This window comes from Somniosus microcephalus, chromosome 5, assembly GCF_052327205.1.
Source record: "Somniosus microcephalus isolate GS21.2 chromosome 5, FLI_Smic_1.0, whole genome shotgun sequence".
NCBI lineage: Eukaryota > Metazoa > Chordata > Chondrichthyes > Squaliformes > Somniosidae > Somniosus > Somniosus microcephalus.
Window position 1 is genome coordinate 206,459,312 of NC_140991.1, and position 14,295 is coordinate 206,473,606.

At 46.1% G+C, this 14,295-nt stretch overlaps 1 protein-coding gene across 2 annotated transcripts in view; it reads right to left on the reverse strand.

The window, feature by feature from the left end:
- chn2 (chimerin 2) overlaps positions 1-14,295 on the reverse strand; it is a 449,790-nt gene that overhangs the window by 380,406 nt on the left and 55,089 nt on the right. The gene's annotated exons all lie outside the window — the stretch shown is intronic.

Below are 14,295 nucleotides of genomic sequence, written 5' to 3' on the forward strand. Positions count from 1 at the left end.
TGTTGCTGCCTGTCAGCCAGCTAGCACAGACTGCTGCCGCCCATGCTGAGGTGGTGCAGTCTACAGCCGGGGCTTCTAGGTCCAGAGCCGCTCGGGGTCGTCCTGCAAAGCCATCTGCAGTCTCCCTCACTGAAAGTCAGCAGCCTTCCACCGGCTATGCTGCAGCCACTAGGGAGCACTTCATAGGAGCGCTCGAATAGGAAAAGCCATACAAAAGACAGACACTAAGGGCTGGATTTTGCCGGCGCTCAGAGGGCGGGTTTGGAGGCGGGTGAAATTCCGACTGTATGTAGGCTTCGCTGTATGTTTCACCTCCTTATTCAAATCAGTGTGCAGGCGAAAAGTTGGGCTAATTGCCCACCTACTGCACATTAATTACCCTGAAATTTTTTACGCCTGGTGCAAACAGGTGCAGGAGCCTGTTGCACAGCGTAAGGTGGGGGGGGAATGAGAAAATTGTATTTGTTATGGGCTGTAGCAGAAACTATGAGGCACTGGTTCGTGTCTGAGCAGATACAAACTTTGAAAGAAACTTTAATTTGTTCGAGTCTGAAAACAAGGCTTTTTTGTGTCACCGTCTTTGTTACCCAAAAGCCTTTTGCAGTTTCGGTTTAACGATTTCCCAACTTCTATTTAGATAGGATTTAATTCAATTTCATGATTTCCTCATGTTATCAGACATTTTAACTCTCTTAGATTATTTAAATTAATCAAAAGTTAGTTAGTCTAATGGAGGAAGAACAAATTCGATTGGACTATAAGACAGTAATTATAGGTTTATGTTGTCATGGCCCAGAATTAAAGGGCCAATGTCAATTCAGTAAATTGAGTTTTACAGTTTTACAGACATCTTCAGTAAAAAGTAGCTCAAGACTTTTCAGTGTTTGATTGAATTCTATTAATGTTAAAATCTTGGTTTGTGTATTAAATACTATCACAATGATTGTAATTTATTAATAAAATAGCAATTAACCACATTTCTGGCTGCTAATTTATTTTAAATGATTTGTGGGCAAATCAGCACTCTTCCGTTTCCTGATTGGCTAAGAGTCAGGAAGTGAAAGGAGCACCGCCCCACGTGACCCCAGGTTCACATACACAAACAGTGCACTCCTGGGATCCGGGGGCCACTACACTGCGCACAACTCTGCAGTGTTTGAAAGCAACTTCTTGAAGGGGGGTTCGCATGAGGTAAGTGCGGATTTTATTCGGATGTCAGCAGCGTACTCACCTACGCCGCCAACTGCGAATTCAGGGCCAATGATGAAGTGAATCTTGAATTTGGTCATATTCTCTGCCATTATGCAATTATAATCCCAGTATATTGCCACTGGGTATATATTCATAATTACATGAAAAATATCCCTGCAGTTCAGCTGACCAAACAGTACTGATGCATTATGGGAAATCAGCAGAATGGAAAAGGAGGGGCAGTAGCTCTGATAACAAAGGATGACATAAGGACAGTAGCGAGAAAGGATCTTGGCTCGGAAGATCAGGAAGTAGAATCAGTATGGATGGAGATAAGGAATAACAAGTGGCTGAAAATACTGGTAGGAGTAGTCTACATCCTAGGGTACTTAAGGAAGTAGCCCTAGAAATAGTAGATGCATTGCTGATCATCTTCCAACATTCGATAGAATCTGGAACAGTACCCATGGATTGGAGGGTAGCTAATGTTACCCCACTATTCAAAAAAGGTGGTAGAGAGAAAACAGGGAATTACAGACTGGTAAGCCTGACATCGGTAGCGGGGAAATTGCTAGAGTCCATTATAAAAGATGTAATAGCAGAGCACTTGGAAAACAGTGACAGGATCGGACAAAGTCAACATGGATTTACAAAAGGTAAATCGTGCTTGACTAATCTACTGGAATTTTTTGAGGATGCAACTGGTAAAATAGATAAGGGAGAAGCAGTGGATGTGGTGTATTTGGACTTTCAGAATTAGAGAACTGGTTGGCAGGCAGAAAGCAAAGAGTTGGAATAAACGGGTCTTTTTCCGAGTGGCAGGCAGTGACTAGTGGGGTACCGCAGGGATCGGTCCTTGGACCCCAGCTATTCACAATATATATTCATGATCTAGACAAGGGAACTAGATGTAATATCTCCAAATTTGCAGACGACACAAAGCTGGGTGGGCGTGTGTGCGGTGAGGAGGATGCCAAGAAACTCCAGTGTGATTTGGACAGGTTGGGTGATTGAACAGAAGCATGGCAGATGCAATATAATGTGGATAAATGTGAGGTTATCCACTTTGGTGGCAAAAACAGGAAGGTAGATTATTATCTAAATGGCAATAGATTGGGAGAAGGGGAAGTGCAACGAGACCTGGGTGTCCTTGTGCACCAGTCGCTGAAGGTAAGCATGCAGGTGCAGCAGGCGGTTAAGAAGGCAAATGGTATGTTGGCCTTCGTAGCGAGAGGGTTTGAGTACAGGAACAAGGATGTCTTGCTGCAGTTGTACAGGGCCTTGGTGAGACCACATCTTGAGTATTGTGTGCAGCTTTGGTCGCCTTATCTGAGGAAGGATGTTCTTGCCATGGAAGGAGTTCAGCGAAGATTCACCAGGCTGATACCTGGGATGGCAGGAATGACGTATGAGGAGAGATTGGGTCGATTGGGCTTGTACTCGCTGGAGTTTAGAAGAATGAGAGGGGATCTCATTGAAACTTATAAAATTCTGACAGGACTGGACAGACTAGATGCAGGAAGGATGTTCCCGATGGTCAGGGAGTCCAGAACCAGGGGTCAGAGTCCAAGGATAAGGGGTAGGCCATTTAGGACAGAAATGAGGAGGAATTTCTTCACCCAGAGAGTGGTGAACATGTGGAATTCTCTACCACAGAAGGCAGTAGAGGCCAATTCATTAAATATATTCAAGGAGTTGGATATATTTCTTAAGGCTAAAGGGATCAAGGGGTATGGGGAGAAAGCAGGGACAGGGTACTGAATTTGGATGATCAGCCATGATCGCATTGAATGGCGGAGCAGGCTCGAGGGGCCGAATGGCCTACTCCTGCTCCTATCTTCTATGTTTCTACATAGGCCCCCTAACAGTAGCTATATCGTTGGACAGAATATTAATCAAGAAATAGTAGGAGCTTGCAACAAAGCTAATGCAATAATCCTGGGGGACTTTAACCTTCATATAGACTGGACAAATCAAATTGGCAAAGGTCTGGAGGACGAGTTCATGGAATGCATTCGGGACAGTTTCCTAGAACAATAAGTCACGGATCCAACCAGGGAACAGGCTATTTTAGATATTGTATTGTGTAATAAGACAGGGTTAATTAGCAATCTCATAGTAAAGGATCCTCTGGGGCAGAGTGATCAGAATATGATAGACTTTCACGTTAATTTTGAGAGTGACTTGCTTAAGTCCGAAACTAGAGTCTTAAACTTAAACAAAGTCAATTACATAGGTATGAGGGGCAAGTTGGCTAAGGTAGATTGGAAAAATAGATTAAAAGGTATGGCAGCAGATAAGCAGTGGCTAGCATTTAAAGAAATATTTCATAATTCTCAACAAAAATACATTCCATTGAGAAACAAAAACTCCACGGGAAAAGTGATCCAAACATGGCTAACTAAAGAAGTTAAGGATAGCATTAGATTGAAAGAAGAAGCTAATAATGTTGCAAAGAATAATAGTAAGCCTGAGGATTGGGAGAGTTTCAGAAACCAGCAAAGGTTGACCATAAAATTGATAAAAAGGGATAAAATAGAATGAGAGAGAAAACTAGCAAGAAATATAAAAGCAGATTGTAAGAGCTTCTATAAGTATGTAAAAAGGAAAAGAGTAGCAAAAGTAAACGTTGGTCCCTTGGAGGTTGAGACAGGAGAAATTATTATGGGGAATAAGAAAATGGCAGAAACGTTACACAAATATTTTGTATCTGTCTTCACCATAGAAGACACAAAAAGCATACCAAAAATGGTGGGGAACCAAGGGACTAATGAGGGTGAGGAACTTAACGTAATTAATATAAGTAGAGAAAAAGTACTAGAGAAACTAATGGGACTAAAAGCCGACAAATCCCCTGGACCCGACGGCCTACATCCTAGGGTTCTAAAAGAGGTGGCTGAAGAGAGAGATAGTGGATGCATTGGTTTTGATCTTCCAAAATTACCTAGATTCTGGAATGGTCCCGGCGGATTGGAAGGTCGCAAATGTAACACTGCTATTCAAGAAAGGAGGGAGAGAAAAAAAAAGGAACTACAGGCCAGTTAGCCTGACATCAGTCATCGGGAAAATGCTGGAATCCATTGTTAAGGAAGTGGTATCAAATCATTTGAAAATCATAACATGATTAGGCAGAGTCAACATGGTTTTATGAAAGGGAAATCGTGTTTGACAAATTTATTAGAGTTTTTTGAGGATGTAACTAGCAGGGTAGATAAAAGGGGAACCAGTGGATGTAGTATATTTGGATTTCCAAAAGGCATCCGATAAGGTGTCACATATAAGGTTATTACACAAGATTAGGGCTCATGTGGTTGGGGGTAAAATAGTAGCATGGATAGAGGATTGGTTAACGGACAGAAAACAGAGTAGGGATAAACAGATCTTTTTCAGGTTGGGAAGCTGTAACTAGTGGGATGCCGCAAGGATCAGTGTCGGGGTCTCAGCTATTTACAATCTATATTAATGACCTAGATGATTCTTCTTCTTAGGCAGTCCCTCGGAACCGAGGATGACTTGCTTCCACAATAAAAATGAGTTCGCAGGTGACTGATGAGTCCAATGCGGGACCTACAGTCTCTGTCACAGGTGGGGCAGACGGTGGTTGAAGGGGCGGGTGGGTGGGGTGCTTGGGTTGACGTACGCTCCTTGCGCTGCCTGTGCTTGGCTTCCGCTTGCTCCCGGCGAAGAGACTCGAGGAGTTCGGCACCTTCCCAGATGCTTCTCCTCCACTTTGTGCAGTCTTGGGCCAGGGATTCCCAGGTGTCGATGGGGATGTTACACTTTTTCAAGGAGGCTTTGAGGGTGTCCTTGAAGCATTTCCTCTGCCCACCTGGGGCGGTCTTGCCGTGTCGGAGCTCTGATTAGCGCGCTTGTTTTGGGAGTCTCATATCGGGCATGCGGACAATGTGACCCGTCCATCGGAGCTGATCGAGTGTGGTCAAAGCTTCGATGCTGGGGATGTTGGCCTGAGCAAGAACACTGACGTTGGTGCGCCTATCCTGCCAATGGATTTGCAGGATCTTGCGGAGGCAGCATTGGTGGTACCTCTCCAGTGCTTTGAGGTGCCTGCTGTACATGGTCCATGTCTCTGAGGCATACAGCAGGGCAGGTATCACTGCTGCTCTGTAGACCATGAGCTTAGTGCTGGGTTTGAGGTCCTGGTCTTCAAACACTCTCTTCCTCAGGTGACCGAAGGCTGCACTGGCACACTGAAGGCGATGTTGGACTTAGTCGTCGATGTCTGCCCTTGTTGACAGTAGGCTCCCGAGGTATGGAAAGTAGTCCAAGTTGTCCAAGGCCTTGTCGTGGATTTTGATAATCGGGGGGCAGTACTGTGTGGCGGGGGCAGGTTGATAGAGGACCTTTGTCTTACGGATGTTTAGTGTAAGGCCCATGCTCTCATACGCTTTGGTGAAGGTGCTGATGATGGTTTGGAGTTCGACCTAGATGAAGGGACCAAGTGTAATGTATCCAAGTTTGCTGATGATATAAAGCTAGGTAGGACAGTAAGCTGTGAGGAGAACACAAAGGGCTGGATTTTGCCAGCCCTGGGGAGGTGGGTTTGGAGGTGGGACTGCTGGGAAAATGGCAAAATTTGGGGGCGGGTGCCCAACCCGCCCCATGCCATCTTGCCGGGAGGCGGGTAGCCGACCCGCGCCGGGTCCCACCTCCTCGAGGCGGGAAGGGGATTAATGCCAATTAACTGCCTGTTAATAGGTAGTTAACAGGCAGCTTTTTGGCTAATCCCTATTTTGAGCCCTGAAGTGTGGGCTTCCCGACGGCTCCGAACCTCGCCAGGGTCAGCGAGGCGGGCCGTCGGTCTGCGGGGGTCGTAGGGGCCGAGATGTCCGGTGTGCAGGTGAGTAATGGGTGCATGTGTGCAGAGGTAAGTGTGTGAGGTGTGTGTAAAGTGTTTTAATAAGTTTTACTTACCTTTACTTCTTCCTGCAGGCTTCCTCCCTTCAGGTCTCGGGAGTCCCTCAGCTCACTGGCACAGAAAGCAGAATGGCCGCTGAATTGTCAAAAGCTGCAGCCTTCTGCTTTCTGGTCAGGAAGGCTTTCTAATTGAGTCTTGAGTAAAGACACAACTTAGAAGACAGATTGTCAGTGTTTGACAGCTTCACAGAGCTGTCAAACGATGACATTTCATCTGTCAAAAGCTCGACAGATGAAATGGCACTCGCTGACGTCACCTGTAACTGGCTTTCCCTTAATTGGCCTGCTAAGCCCGCTGGGCGGGCTTAACAAGGTCAATCAAGGGAAGGTAGCGTGGGTTGGCCACAAGTCAATGGAGGCGGGACTAAAACCCAACAAGTGGGAGTCCTGCCTCCAAAAGCTTCCCATTGACAAAATTCAGCCCAAAGAGTCTGCAAAGGGATATAGATAGACTAAGTGAGTGGGCAGTAAGGTGGCAGATGGAGTATAATGTAGGGAAATGTGAGGTTATTCATGTTGGTAGAAAGAATAGAAAAACAGAATATTTTTTAAATGGTGATAAACTTTCAAATGTTGGTGCTCAGGGAGATTTGGATGTCCTCGTGCAAGAAACACAGAAAGCTAGCATGCAGGCACATCAAGCAATAAGGAAGGCAAATAGCACGTTGGCCTTTATTGCAAGGGGTTTGGAGTATAAGAGTAAGGAAGTCTTGCTACAATTGTACAGGGCCTTGGTGAGACCACACCTAGAGTACTGTGCACAGTTTTGGTCTCCTTATCTAAGGAAGGATATACTTGCCTTGGAGGCGGTGCAACAAAGGTTCACTAGATTGATTCCTGGGATGAGAGGGCTGTCCTATGATGAGAGATTGTGTAGAATGGGCCTATACTGTCTGGAGTCAAGAATGAGAGGTGATCTCATTGAAACATACAAGATTCTGAAGGGGATTGACAGGATAAATGCTGAGAGATTGTTTCTCATGGCTGGAGTATCTAGAACTAGGGGGCATAGTCTCAGGATAAGGGGTAGGCCATTTAAGACTGAGATGAGGAGGAATTTCTTCACTCAGAGGGTTGTGAATCTTTGGATTTCTCTGCCCCAGAGGGCTGTGAATGCTGAGTCTTTGAGTATATTCAAGGCTGAGATAGATAGATTTTTGGACTCTAGTGGAATCAAGGGATATGGAGATCGGGCGGGAAAGTGGAGTTGAGGTCAATGATCAGCCATGATCTTATTGAATGGCGGAGCAGGCTCGAGGGGCCGTATGGACTATACCTGCTCTTATTGCTTATGTTCTTAGAAGGAGATCTTGTGATGTATCCAATAAGCAGAGTACAATAGCAAGGTTTCTCTGTTCAAACCCTGGGTCTTGCTATATTTACCTAGATATTAGGCAAGTTACAACACACTCTGGCTTGCTGGGTTAAACCCCCATAGGGAAAAAACCCCAAAACACACCACAAACAAAGTTTTTCTGAAGTAACTTTCCTAACAAAAAACAATATCGTTTAATTTACTTGTGGTTGTTTGTTTAGGAAATTCAACATGTTACATGTGTGACAAACTTTCCACTTTGAAATGTGGCATTCATGAAGCTTTAGATATTTTTTAATGTATTCTAACTGGTTACTCCAGCTGCATTTCTTTAAGTTTATCTCCGAGATAACTGAAAAACAACCAAACAAGATATATAATACAAACAGCAGATATACTTGAAGATCTGTATCATCATTTGAATTTAAAGGGCGCTTCTGAATTCTTGTGTTGAATTCAAACATGTATAAGCACTGTTGCAGACGCAATTTATTGTTGCCTTTTGGCTTTCTTTTACCCCTTTTATTCGAGATATTTTTGGCTTCTACATAGCTCCTCATTTTCCAGAAGGGTTTCAGTTGCCCTGATTTCTAGGTAAAATTCACAGCATGCCAAGGTAATGAATAGATAACACTGTTCCGACTATTTCAGCTACTGGTTTTGTCTCATGCTTACATTGTTCACTCACTGTGTGCAAACCTACAGGAGATCAACTAATATGAAGCAATACTTTGATAAATAAATATCTTTCAGGCTTAGATATGATTCCAAAGATGCCAGATGTCCTCCAGTTCCTTGACATTTGAGCACTGGGTGAAATGTGCAATAGCCTCCACTTCTCACTTGCTTTGGCTCATGCATAAATAATGCCCAGTTGGGTAAAGTACTGGAGGGCTGCAGATATAAACAGAACCATACTTCACCAGGAGGCAGTGCCTTCAAGAGAGAAGAGAAAATAGAAGTTTTTGTTCATATTCATTTTCAGAAAAGAAACTAGGGCCTCCTGGGTCTGTATGGTTCAGTACCACACCACATCGTGCATTTACCAGCTAGCAATATGAGGAGCTGAAAACCAGGTTTTAAAGAGCCACTTTTTATTAGGGTGACCATATTTTCAAACCAAATCCAGGGACACACAGAGTGGGAGCACAGCAAAGTAGCAAGGACAGAAAATGTAGGTTGTCAGCGTAGCGAGGCAAAATTTTGTAGCAGACTATATTTTAACAGTTGCACGTACAAATGCAAAACAAATGTGCATATAATTACCGCGGATGTGATGTCACACTAGTGAAGTGCATTCAGACATCTGGCACTCCCCCCAGTGATTGAGTTCACACCTGACCCCGACCGCCCCCCCGCGCCCCCGACTGAGGTCACACCTGACCGCCCCCCCCCCATGTCTAAGATTAGCCCGACCCCCCCCTTTCCCTGATGACTGTGACCGGGCCCTCCTCCGTGGCCTCGCCCTCACTCACTCACTCCGGTTGCTGTGCTCCCAGCCACTCCGGTGCAGACAATCCAGCAGCACGAGCCTGGCTGGAAACGCCAAAACAACGACCGGCACATGCGCAGAAAGACCGCCCAGTCGCGCATGGGCAGTGAATCACTCTGATCACTCTGGCCGTTGTGCCCATTGTTGTTTAATTTAGCCTTAGAACCGTAAACTGACAGCTCAGGGTGGGTACACTCACTGCCTAGGGGTACACTTTGGAGACAAGCTTTGTGAACCGGGGACTCTTCCAAGGACATTGTTTGCCCAGGGACAGACTACCTCATCCAAGAACGTATGGTCACCCTACACTATATACTGATCACAATATATTATACTAGCTAGAGTGCCCGGCGGTGCCGAGGGTTTTTTGAGGGCATGTTGTTGTTGGAAGAGAGAGAGAGAGAGAGAGTTGGAAGAGAGAGAGCGAGACTGGGGGGGGGAAGAGAGAGAGAGACGGGGGGAGGGAGAGAGAGAGAGAGAGAGAGAGAGAGAGAGACTGGGGGGGGAGAGAGAAAGACTAAGGGAGAGAGACAGAGAGAGAGGCAGAGAGAGAGAGACAGAGAGGGAAGGAGAGAGAGAGGGAAGGAGGGTGGGGGGAAAGGGGTGGGGGGGGAAAGGGGTGGGGGGGGAAAGGGGTGGGGGGGGAAAGGGGTGGGGGGGAAAGGGGTGGGGGGGAAAGGGGTGGGGGGGGAAGGGGTGGGGGGGGAAGGGGTGGGGGGAAAGGGGTGGGGGAGGGGGTGTGGGGGGGGAGGGGGTGGGGAAAGGGGTGGGGGGAGGGGGTGGGGAAAGGGGTGGGGGAAGGGGGGCTGGGAGGGGGAAGGGAAAGGGGGAAGGCAAGGGGGAAGGGAAGGGGGAAGAGAAGGGGGAAGGGGGTGTGGGGAAGGGGAGTGGGGGGGAAAGGGGGTGGGAAGGAGGTGTGGGGGGGCAAGGGGGTGTGGGGGAAGGAGGGGAAAGGGAGGGGGGGGAGCCAGCAGACCCTCTCCCCTCTGCCAGTGTTGAGAGTTGCGCTGCCGGCGGCGGTTGGAGAAGGCTAGGCCCCGGGGCCTCAGACACCCGCACTGACATGGCCCAGCCGAACCCAGCGCCCCGGGCAGCCCGAGCTCTGCAGCCGCCGTTCGGCCACAGGCCACAAAGCACCCGAGCCCAGCGCCGGCGATGGCTCTGCGGAGCTCCGTACCGCCCCACCAGCCTTTACAAAGATGGCGGCGGTGGCTACGCTCGACTCAGGCCTGCCCCGCCAGCCTTTACAAAGATGGCGGCGATCGCGGGCCACTTGTTGAGCGGGACGGGAGGTGCCTAGCTCAGGCGTGGCTGGGGAGGAGAGGCCGAGGCTTCAAGGCCTACAGGCGGGGTAACCCTGGAAGGTTGCGGCGCCCGGCGGAGGAAGCGAGTCAAGAGGGAAAAAAAGGGTGAAAGGTAGGAAAATTAATGAGGTTAGAGAAAATATTTACAAATTAATTAACTTTTTTTAAAAACAATTTAATTGTGTTTTAAAATCTAGATTTGAAAATAAACACGCAGAAAGTGGGAAAAATAAATGAATAGTTAGGAATCAAGATGGCGGCCACTCACCTCAGCTCAGAAGGATTAGGCCCGCCCACACACGCAATGAAACGCCCCCTGTGACGCACTGATTGGTCAACTATCAGGTTAATCCCCTGTACGATTAGTCAACCATCACATCACTCAACGCTAATGAGCGGAATGTTGCCATTTTCTGAACCTTTTTTGTATACTGTCGGAACAATTTTTGTCTGACCAAAAAGTAAATATGCCTATTAGAGTCCCCTAATGATAAGCTTTCTTTTGATATAACATATGTGTAGGTACGCTCTATAACTTTTGATTGTATAGCCGGACAGACGGAAAGACAAACAGACGGAAAGACAGACGGACCGTTTTATATATGTAGATTATGTAGGATTTTAAATGGTATTACTTTGTATAGACTAATTCTGTGGAAATCAACTAGGTCATTTTGCCAGCATACTACCATATGATCTCAGAATAAAAAAGGATTCTATCCATTTTGGATAATTAATGCTATTTAAATTCACTAGCAATACCTTCCATTTATATAGTGCCCCTCATTTAAAAAGAATATCTCAGATTGTTTCACAACATGGTTTGTTAAATTGGAGTCAGTGAAGGGCTCCCAGCAGACTAGTCTGTCATCAAATTTGCGTGTTTTTCTGTAACTGATTTTATATCTGGTTTAGTGGGGTACAAGCATTGCCAGCTCGTGGCATGCAAATCTCATGCACCAAGCAGCAAGCTCAAAGTAAACTTGCTGGATTTGCTTTGTCCGGCAGTCAAGACGACCCAGTAAAAACAGGTTCTCCTTGCAGTTGGCCTTAATGCAACTAGTATGTTTTAGGTGAGGTTGCTGCCGACTGCGCAAGATCATGCATTGGGACCCACCTGCTTGAGCACCCCTTTAACCTGGTGCGAGTGCAGCTTATATCTATCAACTTAATAGCACATTATTTTCTTGCTGTAGACTTTATTTTCTTGCTGTAGACTATATAGAGGGGGAGAAATTGGGTGAGTAGCGCCACCTGTTAGCGCCTAAAGAGGCAGTCAGTGGCTGTAGCGCCACTGGCTGCGTCTCCCGTGATATTCAGTAGGGGCGCTAATGGTGGCGTTAGGCATTTGCGCTGCGCCGCCACCGATGACGTCATTGGTGTGCGCAGCGCCCCATTCGTGCCCCGTTCCGCACGATATTTGGTAGCGAACGTCGCAGTTGCGCCGTTCGCTACCCGCGCCCGGTTCACGGGGTCTTACTGTGCCGGCAGCGGCGCAAGTTAAGGTGGAGGTGCGGGGCGGCCGCCTGCCAGCACCTCCGTCCCCGGCCTCCTAACCGCCCCCCCCCCCCCCGAGGCATTGCCAGCTGTTTCCCGAGAGCCCGGCACTTCTCCTTGGTGCCGGGCTCATTTGCCGGCACTCGCGAGCGGGGATCGCACTGTTGCAGGCACCTCCCCCTTAACAGTGGGAGGAAGGCCTGCAGTGCCGCAGCGTGCCGTGCCGCAGCGTGTGGCGCTGCGGCACGTTGCGCTGCGATAATCAGTTTCAGCGCCCTAAGAGGGACGCGGAGCGCCTCGAGCCTCGCCCCGTGTCCCTCGAGCGGCACTGAAACTGAATTTCTGGCGATCGGTATCACTCCGATCGCTGCGCTAAATCCTGCGCTCAGGCGACTTTTGCGCCACTTTGGCGCCCCAACCCAATTTCTAGGCCAGAGTGTTTTCTTTTGAGTAGCTGACACTGTCTTTTGGAAATTAGAATGGAGGTTCCTGGGAGTGAATAAATTGCAGGGAATCTCCTGCAAAAAAGTTTGAAAATCACTTATTTACAGGGAGAAATATAGTTACCAATCAAGAAAAGGGAAGTCAGAGGTAGACTGCGGGGTGGGGGAAGAGAAGACCAAATTGAGATTGTTCTCCTTAAGCAGAGAAGGTTAGGGGAGACTTACTAGAGGTGTTCAAAATTATATGGGGTTTTGATAGAGTAAATAAGGAGAAACTGTATACACTGTAAGGTTATTTAATAATCAGAGGAAACAGATGTAAGATAATTGGTAAAAGAACCAAAGGGGAGAGGAGGCTGAGTTTTCTTTTTACACAGCAAGTTATGATGATCTGGAATGCATTGCCTGAAAGAGTGGTAGAAGCAAATTCAATAATAACTTTCAAAAGGGAACTGGATATATACCTGTAAAGGAAAAAAAATTAGACTATGGGGAAAGAGTGAGAGAGTGGAACTAATTGGATAGCTCTTTCAAAGAGCTGGCACAGGCACGATGGACCGAATGGCCTCCTTCTGTGCTACAAGATTCTATGATTCAAAGAACCACAGAGCTGCTTTTATATTGCGCTGGTTTAGTTTGGATTACCAGAAGACTATTATTCACAAGCCGGCTCCCTGCATCACTCCACTAAATTTAAGTTTCTTACCCAGCAGCAGATTCATAGACCCGAATTTTTTATGGCTTTCAGGCCACTGCACTTGTGCCAGTGCCAGCTCTTGAGCTGTAAAAGCGGTAAGCTGGCTTCAGACACTGGTTTCCTGGACTCCAAACTAAACAAATGCCCATAAAATAGCAGCTTTAACATGGTAGGCTTTTAGAAGGCTTTTGAAGGCAGTTTAATGTCAGTTACTATAAGCAGCCAGTTTAATACAAGGATCAGGACAAGAGGCTCCAGTACAAGCACAAAGACAGATGATAGCATAAAATATAAATATTTCTAGGATGAGCAACTTAGCTAACAAGTAAATTGAATTTAATATGCAAACACTTTGTAAACTGCATGCACTCAAGCATTAAATTCACTGCCATTAGCGCCATGAACATATTAGCATATGAATGGTTCTTGCCATTGAGCTAATCTTTCACTCCCTCCAAATCTTTTTCAAACTTCATTCCATCTCATTTTCTGTCTTTGCCTTTTTACAAGGCAAACTGATCTCCTGATTTTCCTCATTGTGATATTTTCAGTTATGTTTTAAACGTGTATTGCTGTTCATTTTTACTTCAAACATTTGGCAGGTAAATTAGATAAAAGAGGACTATGTTGTATTAAATTAGCTGAAGCAGCTATTCCATGCACCTCCCTTTACCTCAAATTAGGCTAACCACTGCTTGTGGAATACAGTGTACAAAAGAAAACAGCTATTTCCTCAAAATGCCGCAGAAGTCCATTAAAATTAGGTTTCAAATATTTAATTGGCAGTGAAGAGATGAATCAAATAATGCTTCGAGGTGCATCGCCTATTGGCACTGACACATCCTTAAGAAATTAAAGGTACTTCTACACTGAAGGACATCAAGAGCATAACATTCCCACCATCAACAGATGTAGTAGTTAAGACAAAAAACATTTAATAAACATTGGATTCGACAAGGTTAGGGGCAACGTTAATTCATCCATCCAGGGAAATCCTCAATAGGCCAAATGGTCATTCTCATCTATAATTACCTTGTGATCCTGTGTCAGAACATCCTTTACTAATTATCATTCTCAACAAATTTCAGATCTTCATTTACTCCAATAACGTGCTGAATCTTGCTCATTCTATCTTCAAATAGGGGTGAATATTGCGGCATGATGTTTTCTGTCTTTTTTCCATTTCCAAGCCTTTGTCCATTTACAGACCTCTTTATTGTCAGCCTCCGTGGTCAAATAAGGTAATTATGCTCTGCTCAGCATGACAGCAAGTACCATCTCCGCACCTCCCTTGCAGACAAGGTTCAGTTTTTATTTTTGAAGGTGTAGCATCATTCTATGGAGCCTTTTGAGTGCATTAATTAGAGATTTTTTCAAAATGGCTTCAAGGAGTTTTATGGCCACTTTTCACAGTAATCTTC